The sequence below is a fragment of the Pinus tabuliformis genome, chromosome J (genome assembly GCF_031772625.1).
Source record: "Pinus tabuliformis cultivar Carrire ecotype Pingquan chromosome J, CPIR1, whole genome shotgun sequence".
NCBI lineage: Eukaryota > Viridiplantae > Streptophyta > Pinopsida > Pinales > Pinaceae > Pinus > Pinus tabuliformis.
In genome coordinates, this window is record NC_142295.1 from 665687541 (window position 1) to 665702580 (window position 15040).

The following is a 15040-nucleotide window of genomic DNA, read 5'->3' on the forward strand; positions in this document are numbered from 1 at the left end:
TATCAACTCCATCACCTCCACAATTGCACAAGGTTTTACTTTCATCTCCTACAATGTATGGAAGCTAATTTGTCTTAGATCTGTACGCCGTCCCCCATTTTGGCGATCTGAGCTCTGGGTAAATGCATGGAGCAGATCTGGTTGGTACAAATGCGATCTTAAATAAGGTTTTTGCTTACAAGAAATACCTTGATGCAGATGCAGCTATCCAGCTCGATCATATCACTCATGTTAGACACAGACTTGATGAATTGCGCCTTAATCGATCTAAGTTTGTAAGTGTGGATTTGGGTCGAAACTTTTATCTCTTCCAAGATTTGTCGCGTCAATTTCGTCCCTCTTCTTTCTTATTCGCAGATCCTGTCGAAGGAGTAGCAAAGTCTGCTTTAAAATGGAGGCATAATGGGATGGATTATGAAGATCAATCCTCCGATCGTTTTGAAGGAGGCCCGATCCATATGAAGACGGATCAAGGTTGTCAAGCCCCAGACCTGATTGACGGGGGTCTGACCCAAATTTTTATTAAAACCCTGACCGGGAAGTCAGTAGGTGTGAGGATTTGGATCTGGGAATGGGTGCAAGTTCTGCAGCAAAAGATTCATGAACAGCTGGGTATTCCAATACGATTTCAAAATTTGATTTATGCGGGAAAATCTCTGCAAGAGGGATTCAAGTTATAGGACTACGGCATTGGAACTGATTCAACCATCATCCTGAACATGCGTCTACTTGGAGGTTGTCCGAGATCTAGCTCCAAAGGCGTCCGAGATCTAGCTCCAAAGGCCCAGCTTCTTTCAAGGATGCAGTTAAAAAGAAGGCAGAACCACAAACTAATGCAGAACAACGCCCCAATATTCCTGCTCCTTATATTGTGGAGCAGATGAACTAGGTGCCAACATTGACAATCAACTTGCCAAAAGTTAATGAACTATACTCTGATTTCCATGCAAAAGCAATAATATGCAGATTTAATGTTTTCTAGTCCAAATTGGAGAACTTAGATCAATGGATATTCTCTACTTGGACAGAAAACTGTGAAGTTCATCTATGTTCAAAAGGTTTTTTCATAGTGAAGTTTGACACAGCAACAGATTTAGAATACGTATTAAATGAGGGACCATGGTTCTGGGGCAATGCGGGTCTCTTATTGACACCATGGTTCCTGGATTTCGATGCAAATACCATGGTGGTTTCCAAAATGTCAGTATGGGTCCCGTTACATAACCTTCCCCTACATTTTTGGCATCACTTAGTATTACAAGGAATAGGGAATTCCTTGGGGAAGTTCCTAAAAGTGGATGCAGATCGAGTCTCAAAAGGCATTTTCACCTTTGCCAGAATATGCGTAGAAGTAGATCTCAGTAAAGGATTACTTGATAGAATTATTTTGTTACACAACAATTTGAAGTGGACCCAGCCTATTGATTATGAGAATACGACCTTCCTATGTGCTTTCAAACTAGTCATCTTCAAAATATGTGTCCACAAGCAAAAACAGATCCAACAAGCTTCAAAGCCATAAGGTTGGCAATTTTCAGAATCCCTGGAAGTCGAAGTAGAGGATGTAGAAATTCCAGGGAAAAACTACAAACGACACTATTCAGAAGCCTTAGGAATCCATGCAGAAGAGTGATGTAAAACATAATTCTTCAATAGTTCCTATGCCTTCCATTCAGCAGCAACAGGTAGAGAAAATCCCATCTGAAAAAGAAGTTAGTGGTACCAGAAGACTTCATGCATCAGAAAGATCAGATCTGATAAAGAATATCTTGCAAATGTAAAAGAAACTCAAATGTCTATTGTATCTTCCACTCTCAATTCTAATGGTTAGATGAAAGTGGGAAAAAAGAAAAGTAGAAGAGAGTAGAGTTGGTTGTATTAACTCTTTGATGAGTTGTTATTGATGTCAGATTCCAGGATCCACTGTTTTACGCATATGCTTTCTAGCATCCGCAATATGTAATCATGTTCATTATGAATAAAGTTGCAAATTTTCCTTGGAAAACAAAAATGTATGGAAACTAATGCACGAACTTGCAACTATCCTGACATTGGGCAGGTAGCTTTTGGCCATAAAGGAAGAATCATTGTATCAATATTACTTTATGTTGTGCTTTATGCTATGGTTGAATTCCTCATTTTGGAGGGGGATAATTTGGCCCGGATTTTTCCTAAAGTGGCCTTAGAATTTGCAAGGATAAGGATCAACTCACAACAATCATTCATTCTACTTTCAGCTTTAGTTATCTTACCTAAAGTATGGTTACACAACCTGAGTTTTCTAGCTTATGTATTAGCTTATGTATCAACAAGTGGTGTTGTTACATTTGTCCTTGTGGTGCTGCCAGTGTCTTGGATTAATGTTTTTGACAGGGTTACCGATGATGGTTATCCAAGCTTCCTTGAACGAAATAAATGTCCTTGGAAGAGTTGGAATTCTGTCTACAACTTATACGCTCTTGGAGATTGGATACCTGGAACCATGAGCATGTTGTCATTGGAGTGATAGCCCATACGACCTAAGATTTGCATTGACTATTGTTTTCCTATTCACTTATCGGAACCATGTACAAGCCAATGTACGTCAAGTCATAACAAATGCAACCTCATCACTTCAGTTTTTGTGTTTGAAAGATGGGAAAAACTATGTGTCAGTCCAAGGTTTGGCTATGACTTTGACACTAACCACGATACAAGACAACAGATGGATTATAGGACTATGAGGTTGTAATTTCAGTACCACCATTTAAGGAACAAGTATAGCAGAATTATTATGACAACTGGTGGAGAAAAAATAGGTGACAACAAAGAGATTTCAAACAAATAACCATTTCCTCATAGTTAGAAAGATGAGACAACTCATCTCTCCAGGTGTCTAAAACTCCTAAGTGATTTCTTGTTTATTTTATTTTTATAAATTTGTTCCAGAAATAAAGACATCCAATCAGCATTCAACATCATATAAACAACAATTGAAGATATTCCAGGGGGACTAGAGGAGAGGAATACTTTTGGCAATGAGAGACTGAGTTTTTGTCTTGAGCCCAAGGGGTCATTTTCTGTGTAAATCTTTCTGAATGAGGAAACCATTTATTAGATTCACCTCTCATAGTAGAAAAGCCTTGTTTTCTCTTTATTTTTTGTGTTAGGCTTCTTAAAATTTCATCTTCATTCTTGCTTTATCATTGAACTTTGCAGTCAATTTACTACCACTACTATATGTGCATCTTTAACATATATATGCAAATTACACATTGAAGTGTTGTTAATTTTAGGGATGTTCTATGCTTAGAGCAATTTATTTCAATTTTCACAGTTAGCTCCATATCTTTTCCAGATTAGCAATCACATTAGCATTAAAGTAAATTGCAGATAGAACATAAACATAAATCGCAGAAGACAAGCCAAGACAAGAGGACACAAGATGTGGCGCTAGCCAGGGACAAACCCCAATGTGGGGAAACCCTTGATCAATTCTTCTTATATGTTCTTCAATAGTTCACCAGAGAGAGAGAGAGAGATAGTACGTTTACAACAGAAGTCAACACTTTGATTTATCTAGATAAGAGCATAGATTATCTCTAAGAAGATGATACATGAGATCAGTTGAAGCAGCATGCTTCAACTGATTCGCCAAGGTGACTCCTTCACATATCATTGTGCTGCATTTCGTTATCATGTTGCACCTCACCGCGCTGCATCATGCTTCACCCATCATCACTATGTTGCATCTAATCACGCTTCATTAATCATGACTGTACCCATCACTGTACTGCATTATGTGCCATAGCTGCACCATGTTGCCATCCTGACCTATGTGTTCGCTGCACCTTGCTTGCTTGTTGTCCCTTACTTGCTTGTTGTCCCTAGCATGCTTGTTGTCCTTAGCATGCTTGTTGTTGCATGCTAGTTGTCCCTTGCATGCTAGTTGTAACATTGCATGCTTGGTGTATTTGTTGCTAAGTACCATACAACCGTCCCAATGTTAGTTAGTTGTCCCTTGCACGCTGCTCTCCTTCGGATACAGATGCTCTGGCTGTTTCGACAGTTTCCGGCAGTTCCGACTGTTCTCGGCAGTTCCAACAGTTCCGGTTGTTCTCGGCAGTTCCAACAGTTCCGGTTGTTCTCGGTAGTTCTGTCAGTCCCGACAGTTCTAGCTTTTCCGGCAGTTCCGGCTTTTCTGGCTTTTCTAGCAGTTCCAGCTTTTCCGGTGTTTCTGGCAGTTCCAATTTTCCCAGTTTTTTGGGCTTTTCCGGCAATTCCGGCTTTTTCGGCAGTTCTGGCTTTTCCAGCAGTTCTAGCTTTTCCGGCTTTTCTGGCAGTTCCGGCTTTTCCGGCAGTTCCGGCTTTTTCGGCATTTTCAGCTTTTCCGGCTTTTTCGGTAGTTCCGACAGTTCTGGATTTTCCGGCTTTTCCGGCAGTTCCGGCTTTTCTGGCTTTTCTAGCTTTCTGCCCTCTGGATCAGGGCAACGTTATTTCTTAGGATCTCTCCTCCTACTAAAACCCAAAGACAAGTAGAGAGAGGAAGAGATCCCAAGTGTGTTGAAATGACTTGAAGGCCACCTCTATTTATACTAAAACGTTGAGCACATGTAGGGTTTATTTGGTTGCTGGCCGACCTTGACGAATTGTCTTATAACGCAACTAAATTCATAACTCCATGAATACTTATCAGAATCGGATGATCTTTAGATCAATCCTACACCTCTCGATGAGAGGGATCCAAGAAAAATATCAGTTGCCATAAATAAGATGACCCACATGGATTTTGGCCCTAGTTGCCAATTTTAACAAGTGTTTATCAACAAAATTCACTATTTTGTGCTCAGCTCATGCCCAATATAAGAATAACTCAATAACACTTCTCATTTGTTGGAATCAGGTTTAAATGCCTAGCAAAATCACCTTTCTTTATTTCAAATTTGTAGTGACTGCCTTACTCACTACTAGGTATGATATTTATTATTTTCCTTAATTTCTTCCACCTTCCATTATCAACTATTCTTCTCTGCTAAAGAGACTCTATGCACAATGGAAAGGCCTCTAGTTTCGAAGATTTGCAGTGTTTTTATCCTAATCTATTTCCGTTTCCTCAACCATGTTTATCATCCTTTCCAATCTAAATCTAGTGTTATGAGCTCAAAGGAACATGCGATTGCTTAATGACAGTAAATAGCCAGGTGTTGTCGATAGTTGTGGCAGCGCCTGTGGCCCAAGAGCCAACTTCAAGCCAAACGCTGGTCAATGATGCCTTGCCATGGTTACTAAAAAACCAAGAACATCTCAAGAAACAAAAAATTTTAGCGCTATTTCTGGGGAACGGATCTGAAAGAAATATTTCCTTGGGTTTTACAAAGATCAAATCAGGTGAGCAAGGATCAGAAACAGGCTGCACAGTTTCACCTGGCAACTCCACTGTTTTTCAAAACTCCACTAGAAGGTCAGCCTTGCTAACAAAGAAATGAAGGGATCTTGCAAAACAATCAGGTATAAATGATGACTCTTTTTCAAGAAATTGTGGTTCTGTTACTTGGTCCTTGGCTACTTCCTATGCATTTGAAAAATATGTTCTTTTATTTTGTAAAACAAAAGAATTATAGTTTCAAAATGTCAACTTCTATCCAGGATAAAGAAATCTTGATTTCTTCTTACACTCCATGGTGAGAAAATGCGTATTCATTATTGCTCTTTGAAAATAGTGATGAGCCTATTGCAAGTTCTCTAGAACAAGAAATTTATATTCAAGCTTTTGCAATCATTGGCAAACTTTGTGACCAACCTACAAGGATTCATCCTTGGGTTTTAAATATATATATAAGGAAATGGTTTCAGATCAGGTTATAGGTTCAAATTCTACAGTTTTCAAGGATGGATAGAAACAGGTATTAGAAACTAAGCAGGGACATCTTTTCAAGGAGAGTAGGAAACTGGTCTACATGTTCTTAGTGCCTCACAAGGAAACACTATCCCAAATTGTAGCCAGATGTTGTAACATTTGATGACAAAGTAATTTTTTTTGACCTCACAATATTTGCCTAAAACCCACCATTCTTTGTCACCTCAAAGCCTCTAATCCTCTAATCCAGTGAGTCTTCATAAATTTGTCATATGAGAACCAATTCTTCAATTTTGCCAAATCCATTTCCTATTGCTATTATTCCAAAGCCGCAGTCCTCATGTAATTGAGCCTAAGTGTAATCCTAAATCTCAATATTAAAAGGTTGAAATGCTATTAAACCATAAGTGGTCGATACAATTATGTGCTAAATCATCCCAGCCATATGTAGTTAACTAAACCATGTACCAAATCGTTAGGTAAAGTGTCAAGAAACTCGTGGAACAACCCACAATGGAATGCCTCAACAATAGGATGAAAGTCCCATGTGTGTATACAATTTATTACTTACCATTAACTCAATCTGTGTGTTGCGGGAAAGTAGATCAGGGACCAGAAAAGCCAGCCGAGATGGTTCACGTTTCACGCGCCAAAATGTCGATTCGCCGACACGATTCGCCGTACTTCTTCCTTACTGGGTCTTAGGTTATTAATGGTTAGCAAGAAGAACCCACGGTCTAATCAAATTGTTAACAGTCCAATAATCCAAATCAAGTAGGTCAGCCATCGAACAAGAGCATGTGGAATTTTTCCCAAGGGGAAAACAAAATGAAGTCAGGGTGGGCGCTATTGGAGATTTCCCAGAAAGAACGACGGGTTTCCAAAACGACTATTTGTGAATCGGGCCCTGCAAATATTGATATTTGCAATTCATCATCAGACAATGCGCTTCCATACTCTTGGAGAAAGAAACCATCTTGAATACTGATCTTAATAGTAATGAAAATAAATTTTCGAGATAGCAGGTGGACAAATGTACTATAAAAACTGAATTTGAGGAGGTTATGGAGCCTGAAAATAACTTTTTGGATAGTTTCGCAGGGTAATCAATAAATCTAGACATTGAAGGCAGTAATGAAATGATAAGGACGCATACTGAAATGAGAAGGGTTTAGCCTTTGCACGTGCTTTATTCTACCCACCAACCTGGAGTCATTTGTCTTTACATTTTGAATTTAAATGATGTTGAGAGCTTGAAGGTTGAGAATTTGGGTTCACTTTTTACTGTGTTATTAGCGGGGGATGATCAAGCTTTGGTTTGTTTATACATTAAAATGAAAATAAATTGAGAATCTGAAGGATGAGCAAAAACACTGGTAGAAACAATGTCCCAAAAAAATAGAAAACTTGATAAGCTAAAGATTTCAAATATTTCATTAGGTGGACGCAGATGCCAAGGGTTTAGGGCCCGATAATACAAAAGTCGTGTATGATTTCACGTGCTTTAATCCAGAGGTAATTGTCTGGCTTCTTTTATTTTGTTTGTTAAAGGTGTGGTGTTTTTTGTTTTGTTTGGTTTTAAAAGTATTTATTTAAATCAACAGATTTGTTGTTGGTGTTGTTATCGCTTTAATATATATATAAATAAATATGATAGAATATTAAATATAAGTTATTATATGTCATAGTTAATATAAGACTATTATTGAATTTTAATAATTAGAAAGACCATAGCAATGTTGTAACACTTTTTGTCACTTTTTAAAGGTATTTTGGGTTGTGGAAGGTGTTACTTACTGTTCTAACACTACCTTAAAGGTTTGCTATGAAGATGAGGTTACAAAATCCTCTTTTTCCAACTTCTTCAAAACTAAAAAAAACACTACCATCGCATTCACGTCATCAAGAGATTTTCGACGATATAAATTGTATCTCAATACAAACCCTAGATTGAATGTTATGCCCATTTGAAGTTTGACCAATTACATTGCACCACATTAACAAGGGACCTCCATGTGGAAACCACGTGTGAACCACGTGGCTCTGCCACGTCACCCCAATAGTCCACATCACTCGTGATCCCAACATGGCACCCACAAGGCCATTACCAAGCTTCCTTGGTTATTGCCACATCATCCCAACCTAGCATGTCCTACAGGGCCCAACCCGTTTGTGTTGTGTGACAATTCTTCATTATATCTGGCTCCATGGAAATATGTGTTGTCACACATTATCTAATGTTGACACACCCTTGGACCCTCAAACCTCAATATCACTTTAGTTGTGTCATGGAAAATCTGGCTTCGTGGACATCCGAGACTCCACAAAGGTGGGCACCATTGTTATGAAACCAGCTCACAAAAAGATAGAAAAGATAGATCAACGCCTTATAATTCAGCCTCTTCGAGGGGGAAACCTCCTTTACATTACACAAATGAACAATTCTTGGATGATACAAATGACAAGACCTCCTTTCTATATATAGGAGCCTAAGGGGTCATAATATAATCAGAGCTGACATAACAATAGTAATGTAAGGGCACAATAATAACAATAGTGGGCTTCTATGAGGCACAATAGTAACAATATGGGGACTACATGGATACAACAATATAATAAGGGGGTTGTACTAATAACAATAAGGGGTTACACTAGTAGTATAGGGGCCTAACATGCCCCTTTCCTTCAAAAAGTGTTGTCCTCAACGCTTAAGTAGTTCTTGATGCTCCTGTATAAAATTCTTGTCCTCCCATGTGGAATCTTCAGTGGGTAAGTTCTTCCACTTGATGAGATACTTTGAAATTGATTGATTTTGTAGCTGTCGGGTTCTTGTTTTTGTGACTGCTCCAGGTTCCAATATGATTTTTCTTTCCTATTCAAGTTCTCGCAATATTGTTTGAATTGGGATCTTCTGCAACTTTTGAATGAGTGGCCACACGTCTTCATCCTTCTTCCATTCATCCCTTGCTTTGTTTATCCAATCTGGTTGGATAATAGAAATAGCACAAAACAATGCTTCTACATCCTCATCCTTTCTTGAGAGTGCATCTGCAACAAAATTTTGCTTCCCTTTTCTATAGATGATGTCAAAGCCATAACCCAACATATTTGTGACCCATTTTTTCTATTCTTCTAAAGATAACATTTGTTCTAAAAAGTATTTAAGACTATCATGATCCATTTTTATCTTGAAGTTTCTTCCCATTGGGTAAGGTCGCCATTTCTTAAGTGCATGTAGTATTGCCAACATTTCCTTTTCATAAATAGCTTGCTTGAGATGTAACCATAAAAATACCCAATCACCTACATCAAAACATTTTTCACTGCGATGTTGATCTACCTGTTGTTTCATTCGATTCTGCACCAAAGTGGTGTTATCTTTTAAAAGTTGGAGAACTTGTTGTTGATGCTCGATGTGATCTTTCATTGCTTGAACCTTTTTCTTCTTGATATGTCCTTCTATCTTTAGAGTTTGAGGAGTGGTAATTTCTTCCAATGCTTTACAAGATATGGTCGGATTCATTTCTTGATGCTCGATGTGATCTTTCACTTCTTGAACATTTTTCTTCTTGATATGTCCTTCTATCCTGATAGTTTAAGGAGTGGTAATTCCGGCCAATGCATTACAAGATATGGTTGAATTCATTTCTTCTTTCTCGATGTGATCTTTCTCTTCTGGAACCTTTTTCTTCTTGATATGTCCTTCTATCTTGAGAGTTTGAGGAGTGGTAATTCTTGCCAATGCTTTACAAGATATGGTCGGAAACATTTCTTCTTTCTCTGGGGTTGGTTCCTGGTGCATATCCTCTTCTTTTGATGTTTCTTGATCCTTTTCTTCCTCCTCTTCATAATCTATGTAAAATAATTTCTTATCAGCACACTTATGACCTTTAGTGCATTTTCTATCACAATTGTAACAAAGCTCTTTTTCTCTTTTTTCTTCCAATTGTTGTGGTGTCACCCTTGTAGGTTGTGGAAGGCTAGGAGAAACAACACTTCCATGTTTATAATTGTGAGGGGTAGAATTCCTTGTTTCCATAATTTTGCCTTCCACTTTTCTTGCCAACCTGAATGCCTTCTCCAATGAATCAGGTTCCCAAAGACGAACCTCATGTTGAATGTTATCCTTTAAAGTCCCTATGTAGACATCAATCCTCTGCTTCTCTGGAATATCATTTTCCCTTATATTTAATTTTTGAAAGTCCTCAATGTGCTCTGCCATTGAACACTTTTATTTGAGATTTATCAATTGGCTAAAGAAGGTGTTTCTCTTTGTATCCTCATAATGTGCTATCATTTCCTCCGTGAAAATTGACCACGTGACAAGTGGTTTACGAGAACAAAGTCCTTTATACCATAAAAATTGATTCGGTTCTAAATAATTAGATGCAATACATACCTTTTGTAACACTGGTACACCATGTAGATCAAAATATTTCTCCATCTGTAGTATCCAATTTACCGAATCCTTGCCATCAAACTTCCTCATCTCGACTTCTTTTATTTTATTTTAGGAGCTCGATCTTGAAACGACTGTAACTCTGTAATTTCATATCTTCCAATTTTGAAATCATGACCTACAATAGTTCTCTGCGTCCTCTTTCCAATGCCATCAGTCTGAACAAAATTGGATTCTCCAAGAAAGAGTTATGCACAATCTCCCAAGACAACTTGATTATACACCTTTCCAGAATAACGAACTTGTATGACGTGCCACATGTCACTGTTTTGAGCTTCGAATCTGTAAAATACACACAAAAGACTACAATCCTTCCTCTTTCTATAACTTCTTACAAAATTTCAATCTGATGCTCAGAGAGAAAGTTATGACGATTTTCCCAAGGTCACCTGTTTAAGATGTAATTCGAGAGTCTGCAAAAACCCTAACTTCCTCAGATCATATATCCAAAAATGTAGCGAGACAAGATCTGAAATTCAGATCCAAGGTTCAGATCGATTTCTTCTCAAATAGGTTTTTGTTTTAGCTTCTGAAACTTCGTAGCGAAAACGTTATAGCGAAAATTCCATGATGACCTATTTTAGATGAAATTCTAGAGCTTGCAAAAACTATAACTTCCTCAGATCATATCTCCGAAAATATAGCGAGACAAGCTCTGAAATTCGGACCCGAGGTTCAGCGAGATTTCGTCTCAAATGGGTTTTATTTTTAGCTTCTGAAACGTCGCAAAAATAAAGTTATAGTGAAAATGCCACGATGACCTGTTTGGAGCAGCGAAAACCCTAGAATCCAAAGCTTTGATACCAAATGTTATGAAACCAGCTCACAAAAAGATAGAAAAGATATATCAACGCCTTATAATTCAGCCTCTTCGAGGGGGAAACTTCTTTTACATTACACAAATGAACAATTCTTGGATGATACAAATGAGAAGACCTCATTTCTATATATAGGAGTCTAAGAGGTCATAATATAATCAGAGCCGACATAACAATTATAATGTAAGGGCACAATAATAACAATAGTGAGCTTCTATGGGGCACAATAGTAACAATATGGGGACTACATGGGTACAACAATATAATAAGGGGGTTGTACTAATAACAATAAGGAGTTACACTAGTAGTATAGGGGCCTAACAACCACATACCGCCCCTGGATCTTGGATTTTCCGAATCATATGCAATTTCTATGGCTTATCTAGTCCCGACCCCATCCGAGACTTTCCAGGCATGAACAACTCAATCATGATTGAATGTTCCATATTTCAGATACAACATCTGTTTGTGGGAAAATACGACCTTGCGCAAAATGTTCCACCTCAGCAGGGCCTACGTCGAATCTCAAATCTTAAACTATATCTTTCACAAAAATTCGGCTTAATCTAAATCCAGTTCTTTTCAAAAGTGTGCGTAGCCTATCCAGCCGGATGGCCTAGACTAGCAGATGCATCCACAATGTTAAGCTAGAATCCACCCCTTGCACATTTGGATGTAGTTCGCTCTTTGGAGATGAAAATGGTATCTGACCCGGATACAAGTCTTCCAAGAGATGATCCTGTCCTAAATACATCATCCAACTTTTTACCAAAACTTATAAGAGGAAGAACTCAAGGAATTTTATCAAAATTCCTTAAGGCAGAACATCTACCTAGAGCACCAAATTCCAACGATAAGATCACGATTTTGAAAATCGACCTTCAAAGGTATTGTGCAATGAGCACAAAGGATTTAATGACACCAATAGGCCTAACTTACATAATATATTTAGCAAAGGGAGAAATGGCTCGAAAGGATGAATTTCTTAGGGAAAACCACAAACCATGTTTTCTCTATGAAGCTCAAGACATTACAACAATGTACATGGGTGTGTAATAATAACATTCCCACATTACTCTCAAAATAAGTAACTATCAATATTTTTTTAACTAAATCTTTATTAACATACAATTCATGGATTATCTCCTTATTATGTGAAGTAGTTTACAAGCTTAAGCAAGGATGTGAGCCATCAGATTCATAAACATATTGGATAATTGAAAACACTTGCAATAACAAGTTAACTGAGGAGATTCAAGAAACCAATCATATTCATGTAAATAACTCTGTAGTTCATGAAGATAATAATAATCACATATATCTAAAATTTCAACATAACTATGAACGCATATAAAGCAAACCATTGACCATGAACATACATTAATCTCAACAACCTTCCATAGGTAGTGCTGAACCATACATTTGCATATCACATCTTAGACATTTTCATCATCCATAGTTCAAATGGATACACGTAATTATACTTATATGTTTAACTTGAAATGAATGGAAATTGAAGGAGAGACTTAAATTTTCCACCCAACCGTAGCCAACTACATTGCAACCTTTCTTATAGTTGACCATCCTTGAGCCAGATTCAGAGTTTTAGGAGTTACTTACACAAAGGAATTTCACACCAAGATTTATTCATGTGGGCATCACTCAATGAACCTCTGGCATAACACGTGCATTCATGGCATACTAAACAATACCCTTAATTTGACTACATATTGGAAAATACTTCTAAAAAACACTTTATTTAACCCCCTACCAATATGAACCCAATACACCTTCCCAATTAAAAAAACCCCTACTTTAACTAGATATTGTAGGTATCCATTTTTATATTAACATTTTTTCTACCCTTTTATATTTGTATCTCGAGGATAGTGACATGGAGCCTCTCTTATGACCCCACATGCATTCTATAATGCACCTTTCTTCTTTTGATATACAATGTAGATGCATATTTGTTCCCCCACAATTACTCAACCCACACTCAAGCACATCTCACTATGATTTGTGGCATTTAATAGTCTAAGGCACACAAAGAAAAACCATGTTTTAGGAAGACTGATTATGTGCATGTATATAAAATGACATATAAATTGATCTATATGATGATGAAAAATCAATTGATCAATCTTTATGAATAAGTTTGCACCAAATAAGGTGTTCAAGCACAAGTCTAGAACCACTAGATGCAAGACCTCCATCTACAACCAAGGTTGGGGCCCCAAATCTCAAATCCATATAAATCGATGGGTTTTACCCCCATCACTTAATTAATCATTCACTCACTACCTCTCAGGCAAGGGAACTTATTACAACCTCTTTGGGTCTTTGGAGAGGAATAAAGAGAGCAACCTGCTTATGTGTTACTGCAATGCATATCTAAGAATCTTGCTATACTCATGCATTCATGGTGAATTATGATGGACATAAGCAATTACCCTTATTTATAAGTAACAACCTTTCTTTTTGTGGTATTTACAAATTACAAGCAATAGATGAGCAATTTGCTATTTTTTTTTCCCAAATGTTGTATATACAAACTATGGTATAGGAACACTAAACTAGATGAAAGATTGTCTAGTCTCTACAATGATGTGATGTGCTCCTTTGTAAATTCTCAATAATATAAATATTTTCTTTCATTTACTAAAAAACCATTTTAATGGGATCCAAGTTGCTAAGTCAAATAATTGTATCGTATTCATAAGCATGTGTGCTTGATTAAGTATTGTATTTTATGTTGTGATTTTCCTAGTTCACTTATAAACTAATGCAAAATATCTAGCATGTATTGAATGTGCATTCACACTCCAACAACATATGAAAAAGGAAACTCTATCAAATTTTAATGACCAATGGCATTCACATAGAGAATACCCTATTGGAAGTTACACTCAACCTTAAATTATTACCATTCCTTCTTCAATCCTGTAGCATGGAACATTCCTTCTTCAATGTGAAAAATTGCTCTAATGTTGATCTGTAGATGATGTGACTATGGCCTATCCATCTCATAAACATGGACACTTTCGTGGAATTAATTAAAAAATTGTGTTCTCTGTCAAGTTCAAGGCTTCTTTTCCGACAAGGATGAATGAGTGGCTCTATTTGGTCAAGACTAGTTGGCTTGGTTCACTGCTTGTATTTCCAAGACTAAGGATTGTTCAAGAAATGCAAGAACCATATATTTAATGGTAAACAACTAAACAACTATATTATGTTAAGTTAATAAATGTAGTATAATTTTTAATGTACGTTCATAGCACTTCACTCCATCATTCCTCTCCTCATTCACAATATAATTAATTGATGAAAAATTGCCTGGCATTGAATTTATGGAATTACTCAAACAATTGTTTTCCCAAAATGTGTGGTTGTAGCTTGATATGATGCAATAGACTCATGATCTAATGTTCTAGGCAATAAACCAACATTGATTTAATTGAAGAGACCACTTGGCAACTTGGGTAATTTCTAATTTGAGAAATGTGTAGCCTCAAGGGAAAATTGCTTTGGTACATCTCACATATATAAGTACATTATCATGAGCAACACCATGATAAGCAAGGAAAACAAATCAAGCACCATAATCATATCCATCTACCATCGCCAAGGGCATCAAATCACATGAAAAATCTCTCTCATCAATACATCCAAGCTCATCCAACAACTACTCCAATCTGTGAAATCTCATACAAGATAAGGGGTAACAGGGTCTATAATTTATAATGTGTTTGTTGTCAGCAATTTCAAGCCATGTCAACCATTTCAATTGGACTAATCCATTCCATTCACACATTTAGAGGTCACCATTTCAGAATTTTAGCCTTCTCTTTCTGAAAATGTTTTTCTTGATGTCCATATCAAGACTAGTAGGTGCCATCAATAAGTTGTATACAATTAAAAAAGAAA

The 15040-nt window shown here is 37.1% G+C and overlaps 1 long non-coding RNA gene across 1 annotated transcript in view; it reads right to left on the minus strand.

The window, feature by feature from the left end:
• Window positions 1–6950, minus strand: part of LOC149228639 (uncharacterized) — a 58820-nt gene extending 51870 nt beyond the window's left edge. The window contains exon 1 of the long non-coding RNA XR_016247892.1: window positions 6408–6950. This is a non-coding gene — a long non-coding RNA (uncharacterized LOC149228639). The remainder of the gene's footprint in view (window positions 1–6407) is intronic.
• Between the last annotated feature and the right edge of the window lie 8090 nt (window positions 6951–15040).